We start from the raw sequence: 17,620 nt of genomic DNA on the forward strand, positions 1-17,620 counted from the left end.
CCCCAGCTGGGCTCTGCCCACAGCCACACGGCAGAACTGCCTGGCAGAGCCCAGAGACTCAGGAAGTTGCTTTTTCAAGGTACTAACTTTAGAGGAGGTTGGGTAGGCAGCAATAGGTAACTGAAACACACATCATTTAATTTACAGTGAAATTTGTCATTTTAGCTCCATTTTATGGAAAGGATGCCTAAAGATCAGAGAGGTTAGGTTAATTGTCTAAGGTCACAGAATGTGGCAAAGCTATATTCAGAAATTAAATCTACTTTACTTCAAGTCTTGCATTTTAACCTTTATTACTAAAGGATCTTTTTTGTTTTAGTCATTTATTTAGCAAAACCATCAAGTTGAGGTAGACAACTGACCTTAGATACTGCTACATATAATAAGATTTTGGGTAAATTATAAAATAATTACTGTAACTTTCCTTTATTGGGTATTAATTATCTACCAGATTTTAATGATATTTAGTTATGGCGCATAAAGCTAGGATTACGCTTCCCACATTTTGGTGCTATTTTGGCCAAATTGCTGGTCCAAGCTTCTCTGAAATATCTACACATTCATCAAAGTGCAAGCTCTCTTCGTCTCTCCCCAGCTTTCTCAGCCCCGTCCCCAACTTTGCAGACGCCTCTGCCACCCGCCACCTCCACGGCGCCTGTGCCCTGAGCCCCGAGAACTCGGCCCTTTATTCAAAGCTCATCAGCAAATGATAATTGAGCACTGACTCTGGGGAGGCACTGTGCTCGCTACCGGTGACTTGGAATCTGGGATTCAGACTACAGTCATATAGACAGACAAATAAGTGCACAGCTGTACCCCACAGCCACGGGAGGCCTTTGTGAGTCCTCTCACTCCTTTCCACTCACATTCAGCCTCCACTTCCCCAGCCCTGAGCCGCTGCTCCAGCTCTCGGCCCCGCCCTCGCTGGGGCTGGCTCTCCCGCCTTCTCCTCGCAGGCCTCCTTGCACTTTCATTCCCTCTGTGCGCAGACTCAGCGATGGCCGCACAGGTGTCTGCTGTCCTCTGTATCTCTCCCTTTAACTGAGTTCCTTCAAAGCAGGATCGGCTTTTTCCATTTTGTTTTCCTTGCCTTTTTAAAATAATATATCAAATTTATAACACTTAATGAGCATCAGTAAAAACAATGAAAGTGAACGCATATGAACATTTCAAATCAGGTGTCACCCCCAGCACTCAATTCACTTCCGCACTTTTCTTTGGTTGTTCAGTTTGGAACACCTGAGCCGCTCACATGAGCAGTTGCAAGACAGTTTTTAAAGAGCCAGCTTTTGCAAGCTTGGGGGCGTGGGGTTCACAGAGGGGCCAGGCCGGTTCTCATTCAGAACGTCACGCACAGACTGCAAACCGGCAGCACGTGCAGTCATTGGGTAACAATCGGGCTGTCACAGATAGGCACACGCTAAGTGTAGGTTGTGCTTTGTGCTGAAGAGGCTGGAAGGAGGGCGATGCTTCCGAGAGTAACTGGGGCTCAGAGAGCAGGGGGCACTTTAGAGAGGGGCTCAGGAGAGCTTCTTTGAAGAGGCGAGGTTTGAGGAGATAATTGAAGAATGAGAATAACCCAGGATGCAAAGGGCTGAAGGAAGAATATCCTGGACAGGCGAGAGTAAGTGCAAAGGCCTCGGAGCGGGACAAAGCCTAGTTCACTCTGCACCGGCCTCGTAGGCAACCGTGTCAGGGTCTTCACACAAATGCCCTCAGGACCTCTTCTACATGCCTGACCTCTTCTCTCAAACTCGCGTCATTGAGCAACCTGCGGAGGTCCTGCGCCCGCTTTATGGCTGAGGAGCAGAATGGGGACGTGACTGTCACACACGGCTGGATGTTGACAGGCCATAATGAGGTCCCGGCAACACTCGGGCTTGGAGTGCAAGGGTCCTAACCACAACATCACACCACTCCACAGCCAGGAGTTAGAGTCATTCCTAAAAGCGAACCTTCTCCCACCAGAAACCAGGACTCTGTGCCAGGGCGGGATTTATGACCTAGTAACTGAGGACAGAAATAATTGGTCACATTAGTGCCTGGCAACCCCAGGCCGGCTCCGCTGTGGAGGGGCAGCCTGCATTGAAAGGGCTGAGGCAAGTTTACTGTTCTCAGCTCAGGTACTCTCCTGTGGCCAACACAGCCCTAATGAGCTCTGCATATTCAAGACACGAGTAATTGATGGTCCAATTTAAGGTGTGCATGGGCCACATTTCTTTCCAGGCTCTGGAGGAAAAACACCAGCTGAGGAAGAATGAAGAGCTGCCTGTTCTAAGTTATTTTCCTTCTGTGGTCATTCGATCCCCAGGAAGACGGCGTCTGCCCCATCGAGTGCCTGGAGAAAGGAGGCAATTACCCAGAGAAGTCAAGCAAAAAGGGAAGGACAAATGAAAATCCCGCCCCAGGGAGGAGGTCCCGGGCTCCACGCTGGAGTGGATACGACCCTCAGCACACCCTGCCTCGCACAGAAGCTTGAGTTAAGGCTTGGACTTTGGGGTCAGAAAGATCTGGATTTGAAAACTAATTCAAATGCCTTTTATATTTGTGGCCTAGGCAAGATTTAACTTCTCTGTGCCTCAGTTTACTCATTTGCTAAGGGGGCATTAAGAGCATAGACTTTAGGGTGATCGCACCTGGATTTCAAGCCCAGCTCTGCCACTGACAGTGTCATAAAGGGCAGGTTACCAACCTCCAGTGTTAGGAGGAAGTGACTAAAGGGTTACCTTGGGGACTGTGGGGAGGACCAGCTGAGGTGACACATAGAATACATGTGCTCAGTGCTTTGGAAAGTCATTGTTAACTTGTTACACACCGCCCCTAAGCCTATGACAGTGGCTCTCAAAGTGTGGTCCCCGGACAAGCAGCAGTAGCCTCACCTGGGAACGTGTCAGAAATGCAAATTCTCGGGCCCCACCCCAGACCCACTGAATCAGAAACTTTGGGGGTGGGCCCAGCCCTCTGGGCTTTAACAAGCCTCCAGAAGATTCTGGTGCATGCTGAAGCCAGAGGGAGACTGACTGGTTTGACAGGAAGAACAGCTTTCAGCAATAATCTGAACTGTCCACTTACCTTCTGAGGTAGTGAGCTCCCTGCCACTGAGGATGTGTGAGCACAAGCTGGGTGAGCACCTGTCGGGATGTCACAGGAGGAGGAGTAGGTCCTTGCCTCGCTGCGATGCTGTGGCTCCGAGCGGCAGTCAGCGGCACTCCTCTCTTGGGTTTAGCCTTCGACGTTGGTGCAGAAGCTGGAAGTGTTTCACTTACACAGAAAAGAGACTGAGGTGAGCTCCTTGGTTTGGGGAAAAGAGAATGCCCTTTACTGTGGCTGCAAGGAGCAACATCGGGACCTTCTCTGATCCTCTTAGCTGGAAGGGCCCTCTCTTTCTTCTGCACTCTCGTATCACGTTACACTGACACTGCTCCGGAGCCCCGTGCCCCGGCATCATAGCCGTTTATGGCTTATTCTGTTAGAGAAGCAGCAAGACACGTGTGGGGTGGCTGAAGCCCTGTCAGATTCTCCTACCCTCTCTGGTCTCAGTCTCATTTATGTAAAGGAGTCAATAAGGGATTCCTTCCTGAAGCTTGAAGGATTCAAGGAGCCTGAAATCTGGTGCATCGTAGCCTGGACTCCTCTTTAATCCCCTACAAACTGTAAAACGTCTTTGGGGAGAATGCATTTCTGATTCGTCAAGATGTCCTTTCTGCTGCTCTCCACTAATCTCTGCCCCTGCCTTCCCACCTGAAAGACGGATATTCGATATGCAGCACATAATAAGGGCTTAAATATTTACTCAAAAAGATGAAAGGAAAAGAAATGAGAGCGCGAGAACAATTTAGTAAATGAATGTACTTCCTCATTAGCTGCCAGATATCCGAGGGGCTCTGTCTCTGGGGCATCTCCTGGGCCCGGGGGGCTGGGCTACACACGGGCCTTCCCGCTGGAAGAACAACCCACAATACGCAGTGCGAAGAGACCTACGAGAGAGGAGGGGTAGCAGGGAAGGCTGAGCCGGTCTCTCTGTAGGCAACTTGCTGCAGTGTCCTGGTGATTTGGGCGGTTGTTTACTGTGGGGAGAACTGGCCTCGGGTTCGTACGCACTCATCTCTGTCTTTTTTTTTTTTTTTGAGGAAGATTAGCTCTCAGCTAACTACTGCCAGTCCTCCTCTTTTTTGCTGAGGAAGCCTGGCCCTGAGCTAATAGTGTGCCCATCTTCCTCTACTTTATACGTGGGATGCCTGCCACAGCATGGCGTGCCAAGCGGTGCCATGTCCGCACCCGGGATCCGAACCGGCGAACCCCGTGCGGCTAAGTGGAAAGTGCGAACTTAACCGCTGTGCCACCCGGCCGGCCCCTCATCTCCGTCTTGAACCCCTTTGATGGAAGCAGAATGTTCCAAGTGTAGATTCTAGAAGACTTAGAAGCGGGTCTAAGCTCCACGTGTTGAGCTTTCTCCACAGTGGGGGGCAGGCCAAGGAGCGGTTTTGAAGCTTTTAAAGGCTCACTGGCCCTTCAAAAAACGGCTCAGCTGGACATATGGTTTTTGAAACTTTTCAAAAAGCCTTGTGGGCTTATTTTTAGAGCAAACCTTAACCTTGTAAAACTTCTTAAAGGAGCCACGGAGGGCCCGATCGTTTGAGCCCCTTAAAGCCCCAGGCAGCTGGAAACTCCCAGAAGTTTCCAGCATAGACTTTCCTTGTGCTTGATGTTTGTACCAGGCTGCCCCTTAAAAGGGTGTGTCCTGGGAGCCAGAAGACCTGGGCCATCGGCAAGCTGCTTAAGGAGGCAGTTTGCTTGCCTAGAATCACAGACTCACAGAATCTCAGACTCTCCTGATGGAAAGGAAACTTAAAAGTCACCGAGTCAACCCTGACTTGATGCCAGAACCTGCACTGAGGCACACTTACAAAGAGGTGCTCCGCCAGCCCTGCACCTCCAGCTCCGAGAAGGGCATTGTCTGGGCGCTCCTTCATTCAATGCATTTGTCGCTGAGTGCCCACTGTGTGCTCGGCACCGAACAACGTGCTAGGGATACAATGGTGAACATAAAAACAGGCGCCATCTCAATATGGACTGAGCATTAGTGGGGAAGACAGACATAGCTCAGTGATCGCACCATACATAATTGCAAATGAAAAAGTATCATTCAAGAATTCAAAGGTTCATAAAAGCCTCTTAGTGGACCTGATCTGGTCTGGGACATCAGGGATGGTTTGGTGAAGAGGCGACCTTTGAACCAGGATCTGAAGGATAAGGGAACGGACGTTAGCAAGGCAAGAGGAGGTTATGGGAAGGCACAGAGGGCCGAGAGAGCATCTCTGCAGAGGCCTTCAGGTAGAGGGAGTGTGAGGAAATGGAAGCAGTCCAGGTATGTGGCTAAAACGGGGAAGACCTGGCTTGAGGCTGGGGACACGCAGAGCTGTAGGGCGTGCATGGCCTTGCTGGTCACAGTGAGGACTGTGACCTTTAACCTGAGAGGTGCTGGAAGCCCTCTGACTCATTTTAAGCAGAAGGTAGGCAAGTCACACCAGAGCTGTAAATTCTTTCTCATGTTGCTAAGTGCGGTGGTCTTGAAATACATCCATAATCCTCCTCCCTTCGGAAGGCGAAGCCTCGTTTCCCTCCCTTGAATGCAGGTCAGTCCTATTCTAATTAATGAGCCTGGTGAAGTGCTTCTATGTACTTCTGAGAGGAGGTCATAAAAAGGATAGGTTCCTTGGCACTCCTCTCTCTTGGATTGCTTGCTCTGGGAGAAGTCAGCCACCATGCTGTGAGGACACTCAACCAGCCTATGGAGAGGCCTACATGGAGAGGAACTGAGACTTCCTTCCTACAACCAAATTACCAGCCATGGCGATTAGAAGTGGATCCTCCTTCCCAAGTCAAACCTGTAGATAACTGGAGACCCGGCTGATACCTTGACCGTAACCTCATGAGAAACCCCAAGCCAGAACCACTCAGCTGAGCCACTCTTGAATTCCTGAGCTGCAGAAGCCGGGTGATAATAAAGGCTTATTGCTGTTTCACATTATTGGCTTTGGGTAACGTGTGAAGCAGCGATGGGCATCCGACGTGATGAGGCATCTCCAGGTGCGGGGAAGAAAGCTGAGACTTTGGGGTCAGAGAGACTCGTGTTGCAATCCAACCCTCCAACTCCTGCTTGTTGGGCTGAAGCCATGTTCTTTACCTCCTGGAGCTCCCATTTTCTATCTGTAACATGAGATGATGCCTGCAGAACCCCAAGATACAGCACCACACCACCCTTCTCAGTTTCCTTGCCTTCTCACTCTTCATAGCCAATTGAGACATGCCGTTCTCAGAGTGGAGAAGCTAAAAAAGGTTACGCTGTCAAGAGGCACTGAAGAGTATGGGTATCTCCATCCTCCCACTAAGCAAGGGCTTGACAACTGCTTGTCTGAGGCTGCCTTAGGCCAAGTGGCATTATAAGCGCTACAGATTTTTAAGCCTATTTCCCATGAGTTTGATAAGCCCATCTTTTGCTGTGTAAACAGAATTTATTTATTTGAAATTTCCCTCTTCATAGGTCCATGTCTTATTTTCTTCACTTGCAGTGCAGTTAGGAAACAGATTTATGATGAGTATTCTAATGAAAGAGATATTTTTATTAAGGTATATTTGACAAACAATATTATATTAGTTTCAAGTGTGCAATACCATGATTCGATATTTATATATATTGCAAAATGATCACCCCAATAAGTCCAGTTAATATCACCATACATAGTTACAGAATTTTTTTTTTGTGATGAGAACTTTTAAAATCCGCTCCCTTAGCAACTTTCAAATATGCAATATAGCATTATTAGCCATAGTTGCCAAACTGTGCATTACATACCCATGACTAGGGTATTTTGTAACTGGAATTTTGTACCTTTTGATTTCCTCCACCCATTTCACCCACCCCCATCTTCTGGTAATCACCAGTCTGTTCTCTGTATCTATGAGCTTGGTTTTTGTTTGTTTTTAGATTCCACATCTAACTGAGATCTCATGGTATTTGTCTTTCTCTGTCTGACTTATTTCACTTAGCATAATATCCTCAAGGTCCATCCATATTGTCACAAATGGCAAGACTTCATTCTTTTTTATGGCTGAACGATGTTCCACTATATATATACGTAACACAATTATATATATATGTATATATATATATATATGTAAAATATATATATACAAAACATGTTCTTTATCCATTCGCCCATTGGTAGACACTTAGGTCATCTCCATATCTCAGCTATTGTAAATAATGCTGCAGTGAACATGGGCGCATGTATCTTTTTGAGTTAATGTTTTCATTTTATTTGGATAAATACCCAGAAGTAGAATTGCTGGATGACATAGTAGTTCCTTTTTTTCAGTTTTTGAGGAAGCTCCATACTGCTTTCCATAATGGCCGCGCCAGTTTACATTCCCCCAGCAGTGCACGAGTCCACATCCATGCTAGCATTTATTTTCTCTTGTCCTTTTGATAATAGCCATTTTCATGATAGGTGTGAGGTGAAAGCAATTTAAAAGTTAGTTTTTACTGTGTCATATGCATTGTGAAGACTTTTTAATTAATTTTAAAAACACCACCCTGGGGTACCTACATTTGTGCCGTTTTATGGATGAGGAAACAGATATGAAAGCCAAGAACGTTACTTTGTCACCTAGTATATGTGACCTTGGCTAGTTTTTAAAACTTCTCCTATGTCTTACTTTCCTCATCTGCAAAATGGTGGAACCTGTACAAAATAAGGCTGTTGTGGAAATTGAAGGAGTTCGTATGTGTAAAATACTTAGAACAGTGTCTGACATATTCTGATTATTTCTTGTTGGCTTCTACCATTATTTTTCTTATTAGTTAACCAATTTTTCAAAAATTCAGAGCAAAACTTCTAAGCCACTTTGCTCCTTCCGTGGTGTCTCTCTCCTGTAATAATATTTCCCATTTTATCGCATTTTTACGTCCATTTGATTCTTTCAGCAATCCTGTCACTCAGCATCGCTACCTTGATTTTTCAGCTGATCAAACTAAGGCTCAGAACGGCGAGTCTGAATCGCTCAAAGTTCCTTTGGTTGCAAGCAACAGAAACGAACTGAATCTCACTTCACCTAAAGAGAGAAAGTCGTCGTAAGATGCAGGGGTCATTCGGGGAACCCAAGCTCACGTGTGAGCACTGGGCAGCATCCCAGAAATGACAAGAACCAGGAGACGGAGGCAGCAGAGGGCTCGGGGAGTGTTGCTTCTCCTTCTCTCCCCTTGTCTCGACTTGGCTGCTGGGCTGCCTCTGTCTTTTTTCTCTGAAGACTGACTTTCTCAGCTGCTCGGTGCAAATAGTTGGAGGAATGGCAGCCTCCCACAGCTTCCAGGTTCACACGTTATCATGCCAACCATAGGAGAGACTGCCCTTCTGCCTCCCTCTCTCTGGATTGCACATTAGCACAGGTAGGACCTGGTTGGACCAGCGTGGGTTAGGGGCCGTCCCTTGGCCCAGTCAAACATGGCCGAGGAGTGGGCTCACAGGGCACAGCATTGCAGCTGGGTGCCAACTCCCACAGATTCCTGTAGGAAGGTCACGGGCAAGTGGAAGACACTCCAGAGGGGCCCGGAGCATGAAGTGAGCGTCCTGTCATGTTCCATGCTGGGTTTTCTTCCAGATCTTCTTCTCCCATGAGGCCAGCACTTTCCCCACAGAGCCTCAGCTGCTTCCCTTCAGGAGACCAGCACCTGCTGGGACTCAGGTTGAGGGAGAGCCGGACACTCCTCCAGCTGTGCTCTTTCCACAGGCGGAGCCGGCTCATACACGAGCAGTGTCCTGAGTTGCATCATTGTATATGTACATATACATAGTTCTTCATTCCTCCTCCTAGTAAGAGAATTCCACATTCCTAACCTTTGCCCTACGACTTGCACTGTTTTCCTGGAGAAGAAGTGTACTTCCCCAGATTAGCACCGTCAGACTCGGGCATGTGACTTGCTCTGGCCATTGGGTCCTAAGTGAGAGTGATTTAGACCAAGTTCAAGCAGAAACATTAAGAGCCATTGCAAATTTCAGCATTGTCTTTTTTCCCCTCTGCCGTAAGAACAGCATGTCCCTTCAGCTCGGATCTTGGAATGAAGAAGACACACAGAGCAGAGCTGCAGCCACCCTGCAGTCACCTCCAACAGTGAGAAATAAACTTTTGAGAACCGACTCGTCTGAGACCCAGTCTTGAGAGCAGGCCATGCTGTGGCAGGCGTCCCACGTATAAAGTGGAGCAAGATGGGCACAGATGTTAGCTCAGGGCCAGTCTTCCTCAGCAAAAAGAGGAGGACTGGCAGTAGGTAGCTCAGGGCTGATCTTCCTCAAAAACAAAAAAACAAAAGAAGGCGGGGAGGAGCAGGGGGCAGTCCCCCGGGGGGATTCCCAGATTTCTTTTTTTGCAACCAGGTAAATGGCTGGACCCTTCACTGGGAGTAGGAATCTTGGAGGAGCTTATTTGTGGGGAATGGTGATGAGTTTGGTTTTGAACCTGGTGAATGGAGGTGCGCGGGGGAGAGGTCCAACAGACAGAAGGAAACAGCAGTTTGAATCTCAGGAAGGAGGTCCAGACAGGACTCACAGGTTGGTGTTCATCTGCCCACGGAGGTACTCAAAGCTTTGAGAGTCAGGGAAAGCCCAGAAAGAATGGGAGTCTCAGAGAGGGAAGAGAATGAAGGTTGAGGCACTCCGCCACTGGAAGGACCCACGGGTGGAGGTGAGCGGAGCAGGACAGGCAGGGGGAATGGAGGTACGCAGGCTACGAGGGGAAGCAAAGTGTCTCAGCCGCTGGCACCAGATTCTTCTTGGAAAAGAAATTGTCTTTTTTTTCTTCTTTCAAAGGCATCAATTTTCCTGAACTTCAAACTAGCCCTGCAAGATATAATTCGGGGAGAGCAAACATATTTATCCCCAACTACCAGGGAGGGAACTAAGACCCAGAAGGATGCGAGCCTTGCCCAGACTTACAAACTTATTTTTTTATTTTTAATTGTGGTTAAACAACCCACATAGCGTAAAAGTTACTGCCTAAACCATTTCTAAGTGGACAGTTCAGTAGGGTTAATTATATTCACATTGCTGTGTAAACAATCTCGAGAATCTTTCATCTTGCAAAACTGAAACTTTGTCTTCATTAAATAAGGCCCCTATATTTTCCCCTCCCCCCGGGCCCTCGTAACCACCTTTCCGCTTTGTTTCTAGGAATTTGACTACTCTAGAAATTTCATGTAAGTGGGATGATACAGTATTTCTCCCTTTGTGACTGGCTTATTTCATTAGCATAATGTCCTCAAGGTTCATCTATGTTGTAGCACGTGTCAGAATTTCTTTCCTTTCCTTCAAGCCTCAATAATATTCCGTGGTATGTGTATACCAAATGCTGCTTATCCATTCATCCATCGGTAGACATTTGGGTGCTTCCACTTCTTGGCATCGGGAACAGTGCTGCTATGAACACGAGTGTGAGAAGCGTGCTTCTGAGGCATGGAGGACAGAAGGTGAATCCTGAGGGCACAGGATGAAGACCACAGGAGGGGTGTCGTCGCTGATCTCTATGAGGAAACGAGGGGAGTTTTGCTCCTTAGAGGGTCAGGGAGAGAAGAGCGGAAGAGGGGCCGAGGAGGAAAGGTGGGGAGAAACAATCCAGTGAGGTGGGCTAGAGTGGGGAGCGCCTGGGGTGAGGGGCCAGGGAGGAATTCTCATCGCTGTCTCATCAAAGAACAGAGACGTCTAGTCTTCTGTATAAAGCAGCTAAAATGGTTGTTTCACTCCATCCTGCCCGCCCTCCCACTCAGCACATTTTGGGAAAATCTCCTACAACACACACACACACACACACGGACACACACAAGCTCTGCGGGAGTTGCTTTCTGGAGTAGGGATTAAGATTCCTTCAGTTTGATGTGGTACAGAGAAAGCTAGCAAAGGAGGGCAGAACAAGCCATACACTGTCCTGTGCGGGGAAGGCGGTTGTTCCAGAGTCGCCAGAGGTGGCCCCAAGGGAGCGAGCAGCCTGGGGATTCACAGACAATTGGGAAAGGCCCTGGCCTTCCATCCAACATGGACGAGCAATTTGGGCTTCCAGAGAACACTGCCAGGAGCTTGGAGCCCGTCTTACCTGGATCCGTGCTTCTTAAACTTTCGTGTGCCTAAGAATCGCCTGAGGGCCCTGATGAAATGCGGACTCTGAATCAGTCGGCCTGCAGCGGGGCCTGCGGCTCTGCATTTCTGTCGCACGCAAGCTCACAGGTGACAGCGACACTGCTGGTGTGTGCACCAACTGTGGGTCAGAGGGCCCCAGATCTCAAAGGGATAGAAAGCTCCTGATGGCATCATTGCACCTCTCTGTCTCTCTCTTGTACGCACACATGCGCGCACACACACACCATCTCCTGGTGTTCCTGAGAAAACAGGGATCTCCTGGATGAGGCCATAACAGGGAAAGCCGTCAAGGAGCCACTGCCCCCTTGTTGACCCTTCACCTCAGTCCCTGCTCTGTCCAGCCCAGGAGCGTAGAGGTCACGCCAGGGGACCCTCAGCGGTCCATTCCGCATGCTCTGGCCCAAGGCATTAGAGCATCCGTCTGCAGGGGGCGAACCAAAGACTCTCCACGGTTGGCCTCAGGACCCCTCTCTCAGAGGGAAGGGGGGCGGAGGAAAAGTTTCCGATGGTGTTTGTCTTGAGAAAGGCCCCAGGGAGCCAAGCATGAACTGCGTGCCTGACTGAGAGAGGGCTATGTGGTCCACTCCCTTGTTTTCCACAGATGCTGAAGGAGTCCAAGCCAGAGCTCAGGAAAAATGTTTTCCCGGATATCCACCCCTGCCCCAGAGGCGGTGATGAAGTTGGCAAAGGACAGTCAGGTCAAGTCGGGCTCTGGCAACCTCTTGGAACATAAGAATCCACAGAATCTGAAGGGGAAATGGAGGCTGGAGAGCACCTACCGTGGAAAGAAGAGAGGAAGAGGAGGCCATCGCACGGAGCAGGGACCCCCGGGCGGGCCCTGTTCTGGGAGCCTCTGCTACCTGGGTGGTGAGTGGAACCCCTGCTGCCATCTGGGCATGTGCTTGTTTGCTGGGGGGGTGGCTTCCCACCTCAGAGGGAGCCCAGCTCTCTCAGGAGCACTTGCTGTGGAGAGACTGTCCTCACTTCGCGCTGGAATCAGCCTTTCTCAAGCGTCCGTGCTAAGGGCCTTTGTGATGACGCTGCCCTCGAAGCCACAGCAGGGAGGATGCCCCCGTCTCTGCAAGGCCGCTCACAGCCAACAGTGCATCCCGCCGGCTGAGCCGCAGGCCACCGGAGGGAAGCAGGTGCCAGCTTTCTTCCCAGGTTTCAGATAAGCAAGTGAAGGCCTTGAGAAGCTCAAGGAGAGAGGGAAGCTGGGGGAGAGGCTGAGAGCACGGGCTCCAGGTCGGACCATTGGCTGTGCGTCTGTGGACAAGCTCCTTGACCGTCCTAAGCTTGGGTTTCTTCTCCTGTGAGCTGGGCGTAATGACATTACACACTGGAGACGTTTGTGGTGAGGACAAAATGGAAGTGCTTCACCTTCCGTTCATGGGGACTTCTCTTCCACTATTGAGGACAAAGTGGAGAAAAGAGGAGGCTGTCACCCGCCCAAGACCGGGCAGTGGTGGCACCAGATCTAGAACTCAGACATTCTGATGCTAAAGCCAATACTTCTCCCATTGCGTTAAATATCTTGCCTTCCTGGGCCGGTCAGAGCCTGAAACTGTCCAGCAATCCCCACATCAGCAGAGCCTGGCCCTCCCCTCACTGCGTGTGCACAGAGGTGGCCACCACGTGGTGTGGCAGGGCGTCCCTTCCTCCCCTGCCCCCGAAGCCTGAAATTGCGGTGTTACACTTCCTACCTGGGAGTCAGGCTGCCCTTTCCCCTTCAGCCTCTGTTCACATACAAACACCCTAGAGAGGTGGGGGACTGGAAGAGCGCCCACCTGCTAAAAGCCTGTCCTGGTCCCCTCACTCCCCAGAGGCCAACACCTGCTCACTCACAACACCTGAGCAAAGCCATGTCATTCCCACATCACAGGTGAAGAGACAGAAGCCCAGAGAGGTTAAGCATCTTGTCTGGCCACACACAAGCACTAGATGGGAGGAGGATTTGAGCGTGGAATTCTGACTGAGTGCCTGTGCTCCTCGCCTCGAGGACATAGTCCCCGACTGACACTGCTGCTGTCTCCCGAGAGGAGGGGAAGGTGGTCCCGGCGCAGGACAGTGTATGGCTTGTTTTGCCTTCCTTCCCTTGCTCACTCTCTCTTGTCTGTTTCATGTCAACCCAGACGGGAAACTTAATCCCTTCCTCAGCTGCCATCACAAAACTACCTGATTTCATCCGATCCTCCCACCAGTGCTGGGAGAGGGGCACCGGCGCCCTCGGCTTTACAGCTGACGAAGCTCCCAGAGGTTCCCTGACTCGCTGAGAGGACATGGCCGTTAAGTAGGGGCTCAGCCAGCCCCTCCCTCTACACCAGGGCCTCCTAGCTTGCAGGCAGCATCTCACCCCCCAGGGGGCCTTGATCAGATTCTTTTAGGATGTCACAACAGGCCTTGGGGCTGGGCAGGCTGGAATCCAGCCCCTGCAGAAGCAAGCCTCAGTCACCAGGGCGGGGAGGACTTTAGGGAGGAAAGGGAGGCGCTGGGGAGGGTTATCTGACGAAACAGGCGGAGCATGTTTCCAGAGAGTTCGGGATGGTGCAGTCAGGCTGTCAGGCTGGGAATTCCAGCTGTTTTGCAGAGCTAAGTCTGGGTCACTGTGCATCTGTGGAATCCAGCCTCCTGACTATCCAGGTGAGCTAGACGACCCACAGTGGACGGTCCGGAGTAGGCAGGAGTGTCCCATTGACAGGAGGAGGCCCCAGGGAGACCCCGGAGAGGTGGAATCTCACAGGGTTAGGAGAGGACTTCTGAGGCCACACCGCCTGGGTTCTCCCCCAGGTCTTCCATTTACTAGCTATGTGACCTTGGCCAAGTTACTTTAATCCTCTGTGTCTCATGTCCCTCGTCTAGGATACTAATAGAGTCTAACTCACAAACTTCCTGTGAAGATTAACTAAATGAGAAAGAGAAAAGCCACCCGACGCCTGTGAACTGGCCTAGCCCTACAAGCAAGGCCTCAGGGTCGTTAGTGCTGGCCGGGCTCTGCAGAGAGGCCATGGTGCTCTCCTGCTGAACATCAGTAGTCTCAGAAATGAGGTCATTCTATAATTTTTTCTAAGTATGCACAAAAACAGGGTCACCGTGAAAATCACAAGAATACCAAACATTCCCCTTTCCCAGCCAACTTGAGGGACTGCTGCCTCCTTACTAATTACCTCTTTAGCCTCTTTCTATTCCCCCTTTTCTAGATAAGATTCATTAAGATATCCAATCAGAACTGCCCTTGGGGGCTGGCCCCGTGACCGAGTGGTGAAGTTCGTGCGCTCTGCTTTGGCAGCTCAGGTTTTCCCCGATTGGGATCCTCGGCGTGGACATGGCACCACTCGTCAGGCCATGCTGAGGCGGTGTCCCACATGGCACAACCAGAGGGACCTACAACTAGAAGATACAACTACTTAGTGGAGGGCTTTGGGGAGAAGAAGAAGGAAAAAAAAAAAGAAGATGATTGGCAACAGATGTTAGCTCAGGACCAATCTTTAAAAGAAATTGTCCTTGCTTCATGATAGCGCCCAATACAGAGCAAACCCCTGCCGCCTTGGACTCCTCCTCATCACCTGACTCCAGTGCACATCCTCTCAGTCCTTCGAACACCTCTCGTGGAACCCCCGTGGCTCTCTGTAACGTGCATGCTCGCTCATGGCAACGAATCAATCAACCGGATGTTCACCTCCAGGTGTGCTCCTGGTGGTCTGTGGCTGGAGAGTATGGCCACTAGTCAATGCATGGAAGCACATGGAACGTTCCTGGCACAGAGGAAGCACCACGTCAGTGATGCCATCATAATTACTGGGCAGGTTCCCAAGGCAGCCTCAGGGACGGGGTGATGGGAAAGGCAAGGCTACCAGACGGGGGCCAAGAGGAATAGTGAATGCATAGCAAGGAGACTTCAACTTAAGTCCCAACCTACCATTGAAAATAGGAACTAATATTTTATTGCACACCTCAAAAGTGTTAGACATGGAGCTGAGCCTTCAACATGGAGGATCTCACCTATTTACTGTGGTACCGTAGGCAAGAAGCTTAATCTCTCTCAGCCTCAGTTTCTCCACCTATAAAAAATGGAAAAATAAAATACTCACAAGTTTGTCATGAGGCTCCAACAAGAGCATGAGCGTGCTATAGGCCACGAATTTTATTAAAATGTGACTTCAATAGAGGAAGCCTAGGTCATAGTCATAGGGCTGTTGGTTATTCCCACTTGAACCGAAGGTGGGCGAAGCACGGAGCTGGGGTGATTTAAAGCAAGTTTCCTTGAATTTCTGCGTTATTTACCCTATCCAGATGAGGCTGAGACTGGACCTCGGAACCATGCTGCCCTACAAGAATGGGGAAGTCGTCTGTCAGGAACGCCTTTGTTGGCCTCAAGTTTCCCTGTAGCTCCTTTTCCAGGGAGACCGAGAATGACGCAAAGCTTTTGGCTCTGTGTCACTTATTAACAGGAGCATGACACTTATTTGAGACCTAGTTTCTCAGACAAACAGGGAATAAAGTTAATTCTTTCCCCTATATTTGTGGTGAGGATCAAATGAAAAGGTGTCTATGAGAGCGTGTTGTAGTCTATGAGGGGCATCAGCATTCCCTCCAAGGCTGCCTGCCCCAGCGTGGTCTCCCACTTGGGGACCTGACTGCTCTGACGGCTGAGCTGTTGGCCGAGGTGCATGTTCTTGCATCTCTGTGAAATGACCCCCTCCTGTAAAGCCACGTGCATTAAGGAGGTGCAAGGAGCCGCCACACCGGCTTACGTCAGTCAGCTTTCTTTCTCTCTTTCCTGACAGTCTGGTTAGTGCGGGGTGGGGCGGGGGTGCTCTGCTCCACCAGCCACCCCAGCTTGCTTCCAGCTTGTTTCTGCACCATCCCTAGAGTGTCCACTTCACCTCTGGTTGAGGCTGGGCTACTGTCTCGTCAGATTTCCAGCCTGCGGGGAGGATGAAAAGCAAGTCCTGTATAAGAGGTTCCTCTTTAGGAGGTTCCAGGCATCATTTGCCCTCAGTCAGAGCCCCACACTTCAAGGAAGGATGAAAAATGCAGTCTCTGGCTGGGTGACCATGTGCCCGGCTTCAGTTTGGGAGTTTATCATCCTAAGTTCAAGATTAGAACTAGCAAAGCGAGAGAAGCATCAGGGAAATGGATACTGAGCAAGCTGCCCATTGGGCCACTGAGCTGAGCCTGGCTTTGTGTTGGGGAAGTACCTGGATGAAAAGCAGACAGACGGTTTATTCAGATGTTTGACTTACCCAATGCCAAAAATCCAGTGTTGGGAAATACCCCAGTGAATCTTCACATTTTTTAGTTTCCCTCTAGATCTTGTCACTGGGCAGACAGAGCCTCAGCCATGTGACTCATTACGTGAACACTCACATACACCTGCACACGTCCAGGCAGGTGAGTGTGTGCGCGTGAACGTACGTGTACAAACCTACACATGTCTGCAATATAGACCCACACTTGCCTAGATCCTACTCCTGTCCTAGAGGAGTGTCAGTCGTATCTAGTTCCCTCCCTCTTTTCAGTAGGATCATGGCACTGCTGGGAAAAATAAAGTCTTAGGATCCAGAGATCAAGGTTCAGAAGCAGCCTGTCACTGACGCACATCGTAACTCTGGGCAAGCTGCTCGATTTCTCTTGACTTCTGTTTCCATGTTTGTAACATGAGTACAATATCATCTATCTTGAAATATTATTTTGAAGTTAAATAAATGCCATACTCGTTTGCCTAACATAATGCTCTAGGTACAGTTGGTACATAGTAAATATTAAGTGTTATTTTCTTATTATTAGGCCACGGAGGCCTAGTGCAAATTAATGGCAGACCAGGGATTTCCCATCCCCTTCCCGAACATAAAGCAAGAGCCTTTTTAAACTTGTACTGCTCTCTGGTACACTTATTATTTCTTTTAAAAAACTTGTTACGACCTTTTTTAAAGGGAAATTGTTTATTGAAGTATAACATACAGAAAAGTGCATAAATCCTAAATGTATAACTCACTGACTTTTCCAAATGGGAATCTGTCCATGTTATCAGCACCCAGATCAAGAACCGGAACATTACCAGCATCCCAGAAGCCCCCGCGTTACCGTCTCTGAGAGTAACTACTCTGTTACATTATGGATTTATTTTGCCTTTTTCTACTTTATGGAAATAGAATCACACCTAGCTATTCGCATGTCTGGCTTTCTCACTGTGTGTAATGTTTGAGACATTGCCCCATGTTGTGTGTAGTTGTGGCTTGCTTGAGCACTCTCATTGTTGTGCAGTGTTTCAGCGATTATACTATAATTTACTGACCCGCTCTGCTGTTGACAGGCACCTGAGCCGTCCTGGGTTTTGCCTATTACCAATAATGCTGCTGCAAACTCTTGCACGTGTCTTTGGTGAAGGCGTTTCTTGGTTGAGTCCATATCTGTGAGTGGAATTTCTGAGTGTT

At 49.4% G+C, this 17,620-nt stretch overlaps 1 long non-coding RNA gene across 1 annotated transcript; it reads right to left on the reverse strand.

Moving 5' to 3' along the window:
• Window positions 1-276: 276 nt before the first annotated feature.
• On the reverse strand, window positions 277-14,929 carry LOC103561669 (uncharacterized). Its single transcript, XR_011532220.1, has 4 exons — window positions 14,750-14,929; window positions 3,853-3,977; window positions 3,073-3,261; window positions 277-2,338 (listed from the first exon to the last, which is right to left on the reverse strand). It is a non-coding gene; the product is annotated as an uncharacterized lncRNA (long non-coding RNA).
• Between the last annotated feature and the right edge of the window lie 2,691 nt (window positions 14,930-17,620).

Source organism: Equus przewalskii, chromosome 2 (genome assembly GCF_037783145.1).
Source record: "Equus przewalskii isolate Varuska chromosome 2, EquPr2, whole genome shotgun sequence".
NCBI lineage: Eukaryota > Metazoa > Chordata > Mammalia > Perissodactyla > Equidae > Equus > Equus przewalskii.